Source organism: Dermacentor andersoni, chromosome 3, assembly GCF_023375885.2.
Source record: "Dermacentor andersoni chromosome 3, qqDerAnde1_hic_scaffold, whole genome shotgun sequence".
Lineage (NCBI taxonomy): Eukaryota > Metazoa > Arthropoda > Arachnida > Ixodida > Ixodidae > Dermacentor > Dermacentor andersoni.
The window spans coordinates 112,332,624-112,348,190 of record NC_092816.1 but is presented as its reverse complement, the minus strand read 5'-3'; positions in this window follow the sequence as shown (position 1 = coordinate 112,348,190).

Genomic DNA, 15,567 nt, shown 5'->3' with positions numbered 1-15,567 from the left:
GCCTTGAGGGACTCCATTATTGATTTTTAGTAGGGACTAATCGCCTCTCCGATTCGAAGATTCGGTTCGAGAGGAAGTCTTGCCTCGAGAGGAAGTCTTCCTCTTATGCGTCTGCTTATCATGGATTCAAGTAACGTGACATGCGGTTCTGAGTCAAAAGCCACTCTGGAGCGCAGCTCTTAGGCACCCATTCCTACATTTAGCCTTGGCGTGCCGTGGCGTCGTACCTCCGCGTAACTGAGCGAAGGAGCACAGCGAAGGACAAAAGGGGACGGTGAGCGTGGCGGCATGTGAAAGACGGTGATAGCCAAGATAGCGGGAGGAAGAAAGCGGAGGAAGAGGGTGCAGCGCAAGCATGAGGAGGAAAGTGGAGGAAGACACCTTGACGCACCACCAAAAGTGCTCACGTCAGCGTATCCATGGAAGTGGTGGCACCGGCCGTGCGGGGGAAAGAAAAAAGAACTCCCGAAAGCTCGACTTCACGCACATCGTTCGCCGGAAGCGTTTTCTGCCAAAGAATAAAGTTACATAAGCTGCAGTTCCCCGGAAGCGGCAACGGTGAGGCCGGTCTATTACAGGGTCGCGCGTCGCGGCTTTGCCAGTCGGTGGGGTGATCGATTCGATGCGTCAATATATTGCGAAATGAAAACACTCAAAGAGCTGCGATCAAACTTCGCATTAGGAAGTATCCTAATGGACGCTGAATATTTTCTTGCATCGCTTATGACGAGTTTCCGGGCTCTCGACGCATGAGCGGTACAATAACTTCTCAGAAGAGGAGGAGACTGCCTTGTGTGCTAAGGTGAACGCGAAAATGGGTTTGTCGTTTGTGTAAAAAAAAAAAAAAGAAACAATCTATGCGATTGGAACCATATTTTTTCATTACGTTGCATGCGTTAGAGATCTGTAATATTGGTCCGAGGTTGGCTACGCTTCACGGTGGCTTTGCTGGTTTTGGAAGTGGAATAATAATGACTTTTTCAAGTGGGCACGGATGTCTCCTGATTTACAAATATGATTGATGGGGTCAAGAAGGCCCTGATACTGCTCCTCCAGGAGGTTGTGTAAGGCAGCAAGCTTAATTCCGGCGGGGCCAGGAACACTCACTGCGGATTTTGCTGATCAGTAGCGCATCGTTCAATTGGACCAAGGTAAAGGGTAATTCTGCGATGGAGAGGTAACCATCGATGAAAGTTGCTGTTTGGCTGCCTGGGTTGTTGCCAACGTCTGGTGCTTGTGGAAGGATAGTTTTTGCAACCAGACGAGCCAATCTTTCGACGTCTCCAGGTGTTTTTCCCCTTGTTTTACCGCCACAACCATGTACCTCCTTGCTTGTGGAAACAAATACATGAATAAAAATAAAATAATGCGATGTTCAGAGTGGCATTTCTTCGTTTTCGCCTGCCTTGTATGCCACAGAATGTGTGCCATACCTTAGGAAGCCGAGGTTTGTCATTAAGCTTTGCGCCATCGTCTCTCCATTTCGTGCGTTGCAGCTGGGGCGAATGGCGCCTAGCTAACGAAGACGCCGTAGCATGACGACAATTACAAACAGATGCCCCCATTTAAGTGGACTACGCGCAATAAACCCTACATTACACTCATACAAATGTCCCCTTTGTAACGACTACGCATAACTTTGTCACACCACATGGGCGTGCCCCAACTTGAAGGCAGCCCCGCTAATTCACCCCCCCCCCCCCCCCGAGCTGTGGGAGGCCATGCTGACTAGCTTGTGACCAGCAGCAACTGATGCGGCGGGCCCAGGAGGCAGCAAGAGCAGCAGGAGTCCTGGACTGAGGGCGCCTCCCTGCACAAGCAGAAGATCACCTGCTTGTTCTTTTTTTCCATAAATGCTTTCCTCTTCCTCTTCAGGAATTGCTTTGTTGAGTTGCAATGTTGTGTCTTTAGCACTGTCTTTAGTACTGTTGTGCTCGCTAGCATGTAGCCCAGAGGCTCAGAAAATGCATGTCAGGACTCGGACTTCCTTTTGGTATTTGTTTAATAATTGTTGCTGTTTTGGTAGGCCATTCGCGATCTTTTACTGGGCTGTATGGGTTGCTTTCCTCTTCAACTCTAGGTCTAGTTTTCAGTGTGTGTCTGAAGTCCCAGTTAACTTTTGTTACTGGTTCTATATTAGTGTCGGGCAGTCGGTAGGTATTTCTGTTTCTATAGGGAAGTTGGCACTAACCATTGAATAACTTAACACTGACCCCGTAGCTTTTAGGCTCCTTCTAGTCACCAATGTGAGGTAAAGAGATGTGTGCGCTTACCCTGTAGGCACCGCTAAAAAAACGTCAAATTGCAGGAACATAGTGGGTTATTTGCAGTTTCAACATAGTTGGTTAATTGCAGGAATTACTGGGTTATTTCTTCTGCCAGGCGGCGTGAGGTGGCCGTAAGTCCTTGACTTTCGGCCATCTCCGAAGCCCAGTTGACGGTCCGCAGCTGGACTGAGGTATATTAGCTGGACATTGCTACTTCCCAGTCCGATGTGTTGTTAAGTTGAAGTTCCGCGCTAGGCTTTAGCCCGGGGTGGAACTCCCACCTAACAGTTGCTCAATATATGAGTCAGGTCAGCCTTATGGGCATCGCAGCTTTTGCACTTAGGTGAGAAGCAGCCCGGATATATTAGTGGGTATTTGTAAAGGTAGGCCAATTAGTTTATGCAGTGATTTGCGTGGGGTGGGGTATTTTTGTCTACATTCACGGTAGTCCATAGTAATTTCGCGGAACGTCCCAAGGCGATCCCTCGCTGCACCCAGGTTGAGGCCTCCCACTGCCCGGCTGACGAAACCTCGGGCATAATTGTGGGCAGCCTCATTTCCTGAGTGCGAGGAATGTGCAGGGACCCAGATCATCTGGGTTTGGCAATTAGGTGGTGGATATTTGTTCAGAATTTGCAGGGCGGGTCTGTGGATATTGCTATTGGCAAAATTTCTAACTTTAGTCTTAGAATCGCTAAAAATGATTTCGCGGTGGCGCCATTGATAGCCAGAGCTATAGCTGCCTCTTCTGCTTCATCTGCATGCATGTAACTAACTTTTACTGCAGAGTGGGCCTGGCCTTGTTTGTTCACTATGCCTAGAGAGAAGGCATCTGTACTTGGGTATTCCGCAATGTCGAAGTGAACTGTATAGTGCAGGTCCAAGTAGTGTTTATGTAGAGCTTTAGCTCTCGCTCTCCTTCTCTCCCTAGGATGTTTAGGATGCATGTCGTTTTGGTATTCTGTCAATCCTTGAATGACTGGGGTATATTGGTGAAAGCTTGCATATGGAGGCATGTGTGGATCCATATCGGATTCTCAGATCCTCCAGTGTGTGTCTTCGCACACCAGGTTTGGATAGCCTCTCCAGCTTGGCTAGGTTGTGTGCCTCGGCGAGGTCCTCTAGGGTATTGTGGATTCCAAGTTCTAGGAGCTTGTTGTTAGCCGTGTATCTAGGGAGGTGAAGGGCTTATTTGTATGATTGTATATTTAGGCAGTTGATTTTCTTTTCAGCAGGGTACGGGCGCAGGTAAGGAAGGGAATACACTATTCGTCTCAGGACGAAGGCTTGGACAAGTTGCCTGAGATCCGCTTCTTTCATGCATTTAGGTTTGTTTACTACTCGCTTAATTAGCCGGTTTGTTTGGATAACGCACCCTATAATATTGCTCAGGGTGACAGCGTACTCTTCGTTGTTTTTCACGTGCTTACCCAGGATTCTAAGGGTCTGCACTTCTTGTATGTATGTGCCCTCTACCGTCACCTTGATGTCTGGGTGATGGGAATATAGGGAGTGTTTAACGCCTGGTTCACTTCCATCGCCGGTCGGCCCGGTATTGTACTGCAATCAAGATCGGCCTACGTATGGGGAGTGCTTAACACCTGCTTCACGACAGCCGCGGCTCGCCCAGAATTACTCAATCTTCGGGATTTTCTTCTACACACGGACATGATAATGGAGAAAGCAGCCCTTAACAGCTTCGCTGTAAAAAGTCGTAGCCTTGCCCGAAAGGCCAAGCCTTGTTTCAAAGCTATGGCTATTGAAGGACAGTGCGAAGAGTTGGAAATGCCTCCTATGATGTGAAGCATGTCTCAAGCACCAATAACTATTACAATACATAAACTAATACTCTAGCCACCATCTAAATGACTAAAGCTTAAAAAACAATAGCTGACGTAAAAATAAAAAAGTCGATAAATTCATTTTTTACAGGTACTGCAATTCATCGACGCATATATTAATTCACATTCGACATCGTACGATTGCACTGTCCTCGTACTTGGTAAATTTGATTTTAGTGGTTGTTTTAGCTCTCCCAAGAGAGCTCGGTCCGCGCCAACATTTCTTAATATGTGGGCGCTTCTGCGGAGCTTCCGCCGTTGCCATGGCGTTTCATATATATATATATATATATATATATATATATATATATATATATATATATATATATATATATATATATATATATTGACACGTGTACGTGATTGTCTTTATCGGGCGACACGTTTTACCACCTAACAAATGTTATCGCACAGCGCAGAACGCGCCTGCATGTATTGGAAGTTTCTGGAATGTTATCGATGCTTCTATTTGCTGTCTCTGCCCGAACCTTGTGTAATCTGATCGCATGTGTGCACGACGCGAATAATGTAGAACTTTGTGGAAGACACGCGGGCCCCAGCGATTGCTCTGGAACGTTCGACGACTGAGGTATAAAAGCCGACGCGCTTGACCCGCTGGTCAGATTTTTGACAATCGCCGACTGTGTTCGCCGCTATCGTTGTGCTTTAAGTGTAGCTTGTCTTTGTGGGCACAGGTTCGCCCAATAAAAGCTAGTTTTGTCTTTCACAGTATTGCTACTGTGTTTTATAACGTCACTACCACGTGACAATATATACTGTAAAAGAAGGAGCAGTGCGGTTGTGGCTATGAGAGAGACAACGACGACGAGAGAGAAAAACCTTGTTTCGGTGCTCGATCAGCTGTACTACCTCTCACTGCTCTATCGTTCTATTCGCGAACGCTTCCTGCCCAAACTGCTTCGCGACATTTGGTGGAAGGTGCTGGACCTTTTGCAAACCTTGAACTCCTAAGCCGGGCGATTCCTGTCACATGTCCCATGCCTGAGGAGACTAGTCCTACCGATCCACCCCAGGCACCGCCTCCGATCGTCTGTCCTGGTGCGCAACGCCAACGGGATCCCCCCATATTGAATGGTACTGACGGTCATGACGTAGAGGACTGACTGTCATTGTACAACCTATTGTGTGTCCACAACAAATGGACTGAAGCTGACAAGCTTGGTGACGTACCATTCTACTTTTCTGAGGTCGCCCATCTTTTGTTCCGAAACCATGATGTTGACGTTTCCGCCTGCACAGCGAACAACACTTCAAGAATACTTCTGTCGCCCTGCTGTGCGCAAACTTCGGGTTGAACAACAGCTTCAATGTCGTGCCCAACAAAAGGGCGAAATATTTACGAGCTACATTGAAGATGTAGTTGACCTTTGCCGGCGTATAGACTCAGGTATGACCGAAGATGACAGATAGGCAGAGAAGATGACGACTTCGATATGCTGAGAATCCTCAGATGGTAAACGACATCATAAAGCTTTGCCAGAGCTATGAGGAGCTACGCAAACAGCGGCTTTCTACACGCTGAGCTCTCTCTCTGGACGTCGCGCTTTCAGCTCTGAGTGATGGTGTCCATGCTACTCCTTGCAGCTTAGCAATCTTCGACGAAATCAAGCAATTTGTACGAGAAGAAGAGAAACACCGACTTTCTCTTCTGCCAGTCAGTACAGCGTCCGGCTCGCCCTTGTCTCCCGATCTCCGTCAGGTGGTACAAGAACAAGTCACGAACGCTGTACCAATTGCTCATCATTAAAACTTCTTTCTGGGCGAGTTGGTGCATACTTGACATAAAAATTGTTACAGCGCAAACACATGCAACCACAAAGTATGAAGGACAGGACACAAGCGCTTGTGTCCCGTCCTTCATACTTTGTGGTTGCATGTGTTTGCGCTGTAACAATTTTTATGTCAATTGCTCATCAACCGCCTCCTACGCCTGTTCCGCTTACGTACGCTGCCGTTGTCGCGAATCCAAGGCCTCCGTCTGCAGCTATTCAATCCAGACTTACCAGCGCCTTTCCCTCACCTCCGCAAGCAACTGCAACATATGCACCTATAACCAACTACTGGCCGCTACAGCTGCCCATGTGCCGACCTCATAAATATTCCCATTAGTCATCGTCCACTGTTCTCAATCCATGGCGTACCCATGACAACCGACCTATCAGTTATTCGTGCGGCCTTCCTGGACATGTAGCACAGCTTTGCCGCCAGCGCGGATGGTATTCTTCGGATTCTCCGAGGGCACAAAGCAGCGGTTTCGACTCTCCGTCCCGTTCCGCTTATGCAGCTCAGCTGTTCGAAGCCTCACCTCCTGCTTCCGGAACCTTCAACACCCGTCAGTCGCCGTCTTCCCGTCGGCGTTCTCTGTCGCCGCTTCTTCGTCGGATAGTTTCCGTCGCCCAGAAGCTGTCCGAGAGGAAAACTAAGGACCGCAGTTCCGGAGGCGAGAAATGCGATGTCAACGAACTCCTCAAGGCCTCATTTATTTCTGCGAACGCCCTTGAAGTTTATGCGGAAGACATTGCCGTTCATGCGGTTGTAGACACGTGAGCAGCAATATCAGTGATGTCGGACCAGTTTCGTCTTAACCTTAGAAGAGTTGCGACGCCATATTCTGCCATTTCATTACGTACAGCAAGCGATGCGCCATTGGAACCCTTAGGGAAGTGTACCGTGCGTGTTGTTATCAGCGGCCCTTTATACCATATTGAGTTCGTTCTTTTGCCTCGCTGCTAGCATGCCATGATTTTAGAACGCGACTTTCTGTGTTCTCATAATTCCGTTATAGACTGTGCGCGTGCTGAACTCGTGCTGTTTCCAATCGGCAACAACGTTTTTAAAGGTACTGATGACGCTTCCAGTCGTGTGTTCGTCACCGCTGACAGCGATATTCCTCCATACTGTGCCGCACTTGTATCAGTTTCCTGCGGTGGGTTTTCCGACTCCACAATTCTTTTCACGCCGTCTAAGCTTGTTGCTAGCCTTCATCACATCTTGCTTCCTTTTGCTCTTCTTGCCATTCGACAAGGTTAGTGCCCGTTATGTACCGAACCTGTTTCCTTGCCCTGCTAGCCTGCTCCGCGATGAGTGTCTTGGTTATGCTGATGAAATTGAACCAAGCTTCCTTTGCGATGTGCCTAAGGACCCGGCATCTCCTCCGGTTGACGCTCTGGCCCTTCAAGTTTCTCCTCCCACGCTGCCGTGTGATCCAACATTTTCCTGGTGTATGGATCCCAGCCTCACTCCAGGTCATCACGCCCAGATCGTCGATCTCTTTGACCGCTTTCGCACGTCCTTCCACCTACAACAATCTCACTTAGGCCGTACTTCCACTGTTGTCCACCACATCGACACGGTAACCATGCGCCTTTGCGCCACAGGCCTTATCGTGTATCCGCCACGGAGCGTAGTGTCATCGCTGAGCAAGTTGGAGACATGCTCCAACGCGGCGTAATGCAATCTTAACAAACCTAGGTTTCTGCTGTAGTGCTGGTCAAAAAGAAAGATGGAACAATTCGCTTTTGCGTGGACTACCGGTGACTCAATAAGATCACCCGCAAAAACGTTTATCCAATACCCCGTATTGACGACGCGCTAGACTGCCTCCAAGGTGCCGAATTCTTCTCATCTTTAGACTTACGATCCGGCTACTTGCAAGTGCCAGTGGCTGAGGCAGACCGTCCAAAAACGGCCTTGATCACACCTGATGGTTTATTTGAATTCACCGTGACGCCATTTGGCCTGTATAACGCACTTGCAGCATTTGAAAGATTGATGGATAACATCTTGCGTGGCCTCAAACGGAAGATATGCCTGTGTTATCTGGACGACATCGTCATCTTTTCACCAGACTTTCCTTCCCACTTACTTCAACTTGAATACATCCTCAAATCTATCGCCGATGCTGGCCTCCAGCTTAGCTTGAAGAAGTGTTGCTTCGCTGCCCGGCAGGTGGTAATCCTCGGCCATGTCGTGTCGAAAGAAGGTGTACTCCCCTGATCCGGCGAAACTACAAGCTTTTGCCCAGTTTCCGCGACCAAGCACCTTGAAAGAATAGCGCAGCTTCATTAGGTTAGCGTCACACTTCTGCCGTTTAATCCGCAAATTCGCCTCCATAATAGCACCTTTAACGCAGCATCTTGTATCGTCGCTCTTGTATTGTAAATTGCTGTTCTCTTCCGAGACTGTTAAACATTACTTTAGTTATCTGCAGATTAATTTTTAGACCCACTCTTCTGCTTTGCTTCTCCAGGTCAGTGAGCATGCATTGCAATTGGTCCCCCGAGTTACTAAGCAAGGCAATATCATCAGCGAATTGCGAGTTACTAAGGTATTCTCCAGCAACATTTATCCCCAATTCTTCCCAATCCAGGTCTCTGAATACCTCCTGTAAGCACGCTGTGAATAGCATTGGATAGATGGTATTTCTTTGCCTGACGCCTTTCTTCGTTGGGATTTTGCTGCTTTCTTTATGGTGGACTATGGTGGCTGCGGAGCCGCTATATATATATTTCAGTATTTTTACATACGGCTCGTCTACACCCTGATTCCATAATGCCTCCATGAGTGCGGAGCTTTCGACAGAATCAAACGCTTTCTCGTAATCAAGGAAAGCTATATATAAGGGTTGGTTATATTCCGCACATTTCTCTATCACCTGGTTAAAAGCGTGAATATGGTCTAATGTTGAGTAGCCTTTACGGAATCCTGCCTTGTCCTTTGCTTGACGGAAGTCTAAGGTGTTCCTGATTCTATTTGCCATTACCTTAGTAAATAGTTTGTAGGCAACTGACAGTAGGCTGATCTGTCTATAATTTTTCAAGTCTGGCGTTCCCTTTCTTATGGATTAGGATTATGTTAGCGTTCTTCCAAGATTCCGGTACGCTCGAGGTCATGAGGCATTGCGTATACAGGGTGGCCAGTTTCTCTAGAACAATCTGCCCACCATCCTTCAACAAATCTGCTGTTACCTGATCCTCCCCAGCTGCCTTCCCCCTTTGCATAGTTCCCAAGGCTTTCTTTACTTCTTCCGGCGTTACCTGTAAGATTTCGAATTCCTCTAGACTATTCTCTCTTCCATTGTCGTCGTGGGTGCCACTGGTACTGTATAAATCTCTATAGAACTCCTCAGCCACTTGAACTATCTCATCCATATTAGTAATGATATTGCCCGCTTTGTCTCTTAACGCATACATCTGATTCTTGCAAATTCCTTGTTTCTTCTTCACTGCTTTTAGACTTCCTCCGTTCAAGAGAGCATGTTCAATTCTATACATATTATAGTTGCTTATGTCAGCTGTCTTGCGCTTGTTGATTAACTTCGAAAGTTCTGCCAGTTCTATTCTAGCTGTAGGGTTAGAGGCTTTGATACATTGGCGTTTCTTGATCAGATCTTTCGTCTCCTGCGATAGCTTGCTGGTATCCTGTCTAACGGAGTTACCACCGACTTCTATTGCACACTCCTTAATGATGCCCCCAAGATTATGCCCACACTCTTTGGTGTATGGTAATGCTACTGTAAATTTTTCGGGGCTGCATTGAAAACAAGGGCTGCTAATGCGCCCACAGTAGAACGCTCAGTAGTGTGGCGAGGGCTGCCATCATGACAAAAGGAGCATAGTGCCAGTCGGAACAAGGACACCTGAATAAAGGTAGGCTGCCACAAAGCCACGGTCTTGCGCTGATACCGTGCCTGACTTAGACGACCTTGAATTCTTGATCAATATTTATTTGCCCAAAGTCGCTACAGTCATGGTGGAAAGGACGTAAAACGGCAGTGTGCCTGCTGAAGGGTACGATCGTCTCTGCTTACTAGGCTAAAAAGCTTCCCGAAGTTCTTCGACCACAACTATGCCTTCTGAATTGCATTGAAGAGCCACATTATATAAACAACGCGTGTAGCGAGATCTTGCGATACCACGATGCCTTCCATGAACTCCGTAACGACTTTGTCTAGAATCTTGGGTTACCACCGTGTGCTCCCTCCATTTCTGAAGTCTTTAAGAAGTACTTGGCTCCGTATTGCGGCGTAAGCCTTATATTGTTTCCTTGCAAAGATGCCGAGGGCAAAAACCGGGTTTCAGTTTAAAAAATAAATTATGGGGTTTAACGTGCCAAAACCACTTTCTGATTATGAGGCACGCCGTAGTGGAGGACTCCGGAAATTTCGACCACCTGGGGTTCTTTAACGTGCATCTAAATCTAAGTGCACGGGTGTTTTCGCATTTCGCCCCCATCGAAATGCGGCCGCCGCGGCCGAGTTTCGATCCCGCGAGCTCGTGCCCAGCAGCCCAACACCATAGCCACTGAGCAACCACGGCGGGTTCGGGTTTCCTTTTTGTCAATGGCATGGTCAGGACAGAAATAGGCCACATTTCCTGACGCGCTTGCGTATACATGAGAAAAATGTTAGGATTGCTCCTTCGTACTACGGACGTGAACCCACTTTCACCCATTTGCCCCCAGCCAGCCTGCACTACACGACCACGGATATATACCGTGCAATAAACTATACCCCTGAGTAGCTTTCGAGGCGTAACATAATATAGAATGGTGTGTCATCACATGGAACACAGAGATATTGGATACTGTCAAAAAGTAGGGCAAAATTCTTCTGCAAATTTCTATGGAGGATATCCTACAGTAAAACGACATCTTTAGAACCAATAAGAGAGTTCAATAGTTTAACACACGTTACAAATGTGTTAGGTTTTTGAAGAAACGATATGTTTTGCTGATAGGCCTGCATAGCCTATGGAAAGCTCGTATTCAAGGCCAAAATGCAGAAAAAAACAATTTCCACAACATCGCATTTCTCTGAAATATTATGCACTTATAGGACATTTACGATCACGCACGATTACATCATAGTAAATGAGGGTGTATTTTGTTCTTTCGACCTCATATTCAAAGACGCTGCTCATATTTGTTCGTCTCGTTGGACTATATTGTCTCCGGACGTACAAGTCAACAGTGAACGTGTCACCACTGGAAGTTACCTCAAGGGCCGGAACCTTGACAAGGTATGTTTTTAAAACTGGCCCTCGAACTGTCGTTTATTCATTATTTGGAATAACTTTCCCTTCACCACTTTTCGCTTGCATGTTTGTCATAGCTTCATCATTTCCCAAATCAAAAAGACAAAGTAGAGTTATTGGTTTGCAAGATGTCCATGCCAAGTCATCAGGACCTCAACGGTCGTCATAATGACAACTGGTCCTCTTTGATTCGCAGCCTCACCATGAACTGTTTGCAAGTTTGCCAGATGGAGGGGTACCAGGCCTATACAAGAAAGCAGCAGTCTACAGTTTTGAATGAAACCGCTGAGGAACGCCAGAATTGCAACAGCGTGAGTGGTAAGGTTACGTTCCACTATTCCGTCAACAATGATAAGTACATAAGCAAGAGGAACCAGAAAGAATTCAAAGCAAGTCATGACCATTCACGCATGTACGTCCACACACACTCAGACAATAAATAGAAGGTACTCATCAGTAATTACTGTAACAGCGTAACTAGCACCAACACAACTTTCCGCTGTTAAACACGTGGAGCCGTCATTCTTGAAGAAACCGTGCCCTAATTGTATTTAATGAGCGTTTGCTCATTTTCATTATTTAAAAACTTCTTGCGCGCAAATAAACAGGGACAAAGAAGAGGAACAACACAAGGACGAGCGCTTGTGTTGTCCTCTTCGTGCTCGTCCTTGTGTTGCTCCACTTCTTTATCCCTGTGTGTTCGCGCACAAAAAGTTTTTAAATAATGATTCCGTTCCAACTAGGCCGACTCGCAATTAGGCTTATTTTCATTTCGCCCTCACCTCTATCTGGCTTGCCCCATTATTAGCAGCGGACGCCGATATACCAACACTCGCATGGAAACTCATCACGTCGCTTCCAAGCTGGTTTCTGAGATATCGAGGCGCGAGGCCAGTGTTATTTAAATCGAACGGAACTTAGTTATTATTGACTGTTATAACACGCCCAGCTTTAACTTCCTATGCAGTCACAATATGCGCCATGATACATTCAATGTGCTGTAAGCATGATCGCATTTATGTTTCACCGCTGGACATACGTAGCATTAATCAGCTTTCTGGAGAAGGACAATTAGGAATGATTAGTGTTAGCAATTCTTGAGGTTTTGTATTGTTCCTCCAATGGAACTTATATTATTTTATTGTTGTTACCTTCGTCATCGTAATGAATTCGTAGTCATGGCGGAAGTTACATATGGTCTTTGAATTTGGTCTAACAATTACATTTTGCTGCATAAATGTCCCCTCAACGTTATTCTTCTATGCCGTCGTATTCTCCGTCACCCTAGAACGCATTTCTTCCTTATAGTAGACAACTATAACAGATTGTTGCCACATAAGGGAGTTGTGTCTAGAAATTTATTTTCATTCTCTACAGTATTAAAGACAACAGACTACCCTAGGCGCAGCTCATCGACGTGAAGCAACCGCATAGCTTTGCTTAACTTTTCTGGTCGGCACACTTTCTAACCTCATGTTTTCGAAATCTTGGGTAAATTTTGTTCATGCTTTCACACAATGTACCTTTCTGGCGAGCTACAAGATAATGCTAATCGCTGAATCGTCGTTGTATTCCTTTAACTTTTGCGTGCGTAGCAGTTAGATATTGTTAGTACTTTGAAAATCATCGAGGAGATTGCGTGACATTAGCGTGTGTCTACCATATAGAGGGTCCCGTACGCGGGGAAGGAGTGTGACGTTTTCACTTTGTGAAACATTCCACAGTGATAACAACACACTCATCGATTATTGCAGCGGGATAAAGGAGAACTCTATCATGTAGCGTCTTGGCTTGCACTAGTCGGCGTGCGATGCTTCAAGAAAATATTGTTGCAGGAAGAATACATTCTGCCAAGATGGCGCAGACTTAAAAGCAAATAAAGGTTACTTTCACTTATGCGCCCGTCCTGTCGTTTGTGTTGCTCGGTACGCATCTGTTTCGCACCGGTATTTTTCCTTGACTTTATCAAAATGTGAACTGCTAAAAACAGCAGCCATGACAATATAACTACAGAATGCTGCAAATACACGCACACACTGTTTTTCCTGACATTTTCTGGTGAAATGACATTTAATACCTTGTGCAATGAGAGCAAAAGAGCTGTCTCTAAGCACCACCTTATATTTTCAATGCCTGTGGATCGCGACGAAAATGAGAGAGCGTAACATGAGCTTCAGCTGAAATAAGAACAATGCAATCTGGCAGGAACATCACACCAATGCAGGATGCGAATAAAATACCCTTGATTAGGCACAGTGACGGAGCAACGCAAGAAGTATGTGCTATCTGCTTGTACAGAATTTCTATAGATAGTTTCCAGTAAACGTTGCCGTGCACCCGCCAAGGGGTGAGCGCAACCTTCACTGGCATGCCTAAGACAAAAAAAAAAAGAAATATCACTGGGTTCGATTCATAAATAATATTTATGTAGGAGACCTATTTTAACCAGCAATTAACGAAGGCAACAAGTAAGCTCCTGCAAGTTTATGCACAGAAATGCATCTGACATGAATAAAGGCGCTCAGTCATAGCTTGCGGGAGTTCAGTCGGGCATAATGTCTGAAAATGCTTGACTCGATGCTCTGGCAAAGACAGGAAAATGCATTAAAACACCGAACATTTGATTACACACGTGGTTTAACACAGACGAGATATTTTATATGTGGCACTTTTTGATGTTACAATTAATACCTGTTTGTAAACCACGGCAATTTACCGCCTCTTCTGCGTTCTTGATGCTGGATGTCAGAATCTAGTCGAGGAGCGATTGTCTTGTGGCTGAAGGAGGAAACATAATTGCTAACGTAAAAACAAAGTTGCAACAAACATATACATATATAAACTTAGAATGGGGGATCAAGCATCAACCAGTAGCTTCGGCGCTATCTTGTCGCAAATATTTTCATGCAATTAGCACTTTTGCTTACTTCAAGCGTTTTGCATCTCGCGCGTTGGACCACCAAATTCCTACATATGTCGAAGAGTGTCTGGAACGGGGCAATCGAACATCCCTAGGATATCTGCTAAAATTCTCTGGATCATTTTTCTTGGATGTCTATAACATCGTCACATGCAAGCGTATTAATGTTTGTAAGCACGTCCTAGGAACCTCGGAATGAGATTTTCTGACGTCGTAGAGATGTTTTAATATGAATTATTGTTATGGCATAATCACGAGTACGTCCTGAGGACATCGGCCCATTTGGTTGTGCACTTAGGATTGATCATGGATCACAAATTAACATAATAGGCACGTTCCTCAGAATGTGCCCTAGCAGTGCAACATTCCCGTTGCATTTTAAATAGCGCCAACAATGTAAGCTTGGCCTGGTTTTCTGGTGCTTTGTGGGACGTTGATGTGAAAGGAACTCCATGGCGCTTCAAGATCCATCGCAGTGGTTAAATAAAACGAGCAAACGTTCTTGTCATGCAAAAGCCGTAGTACGAGGCGACAGGCCCGGAATACTGCACACCGCATCTCAAAGAATGCTAAACAAGGCTGCGGTGCAGCTAAGCGTTGTGCACACAATTTCCTGTGACGGTAATACATACATTACAAAGATCTTGATAAAGGTCCATTAAATCATAACATATACTCAAAACTACAATCAGTCAGGAGGTGCAAACTATAATTTTTGCTCTAACAGGAACGAAGCTACAGAACTGTTTTGCAGGCTGCTTAATCATTTAAAATTTCATAAAAAATAAAGCAAACATTTTAACAAAACAGTTGCAGGAAATCAAAAGTTCAACTCTCAAATGCACTCCTTAGTTTTCAATAAATTAATGGAAATAAATAAGCCAGTATTTTCATCGTACAAGCTCAGGTTGTGATGCACCATGACCTGTAAAATTTTTAGGAAATAAACAGCTTTTAACTGCAATTTCTGTAGGAAAAAAATTCACCTCTCATGGGGGCTATTACAGAAGTTATCATGACACTTACGGTGGGATCCCCTCCAGGGTCTCAGGCGCATCAACGACAAGTTTGCTGGAAAGTTCAGATATGTCAGCTACTATAAGGAAGTTACAAGAGCTTTAGTGCATGCCTTCTGCAGTATTTACATACACTAACACAAGTTATGCCCAACGTATCACAACTACCTTAGGCGTTAACGAAGTTGCGTGATACTAGTTTGGTGGTCGTAGACACAAACAGCTGCTCTATGGTCGCCCATTTATAGTGCAAATGCACTCCGCATCCATGGAACATCCTTGTTAATTTCATCAGCGCAAAAAATTTTCGAATAGTGATGAGAGGATTTGAGTGGCGCTAACACATTCCAGACGCACCTCAGGCAGTAAAGCAGTTTTAAAATTTCTTTTTAAGGGTGGGGCACAAAGTAAGTTATTAGGAGGCCTATTGCGGCTGGCTCAATTCTGCGATTGCAGGCACTGAAAATT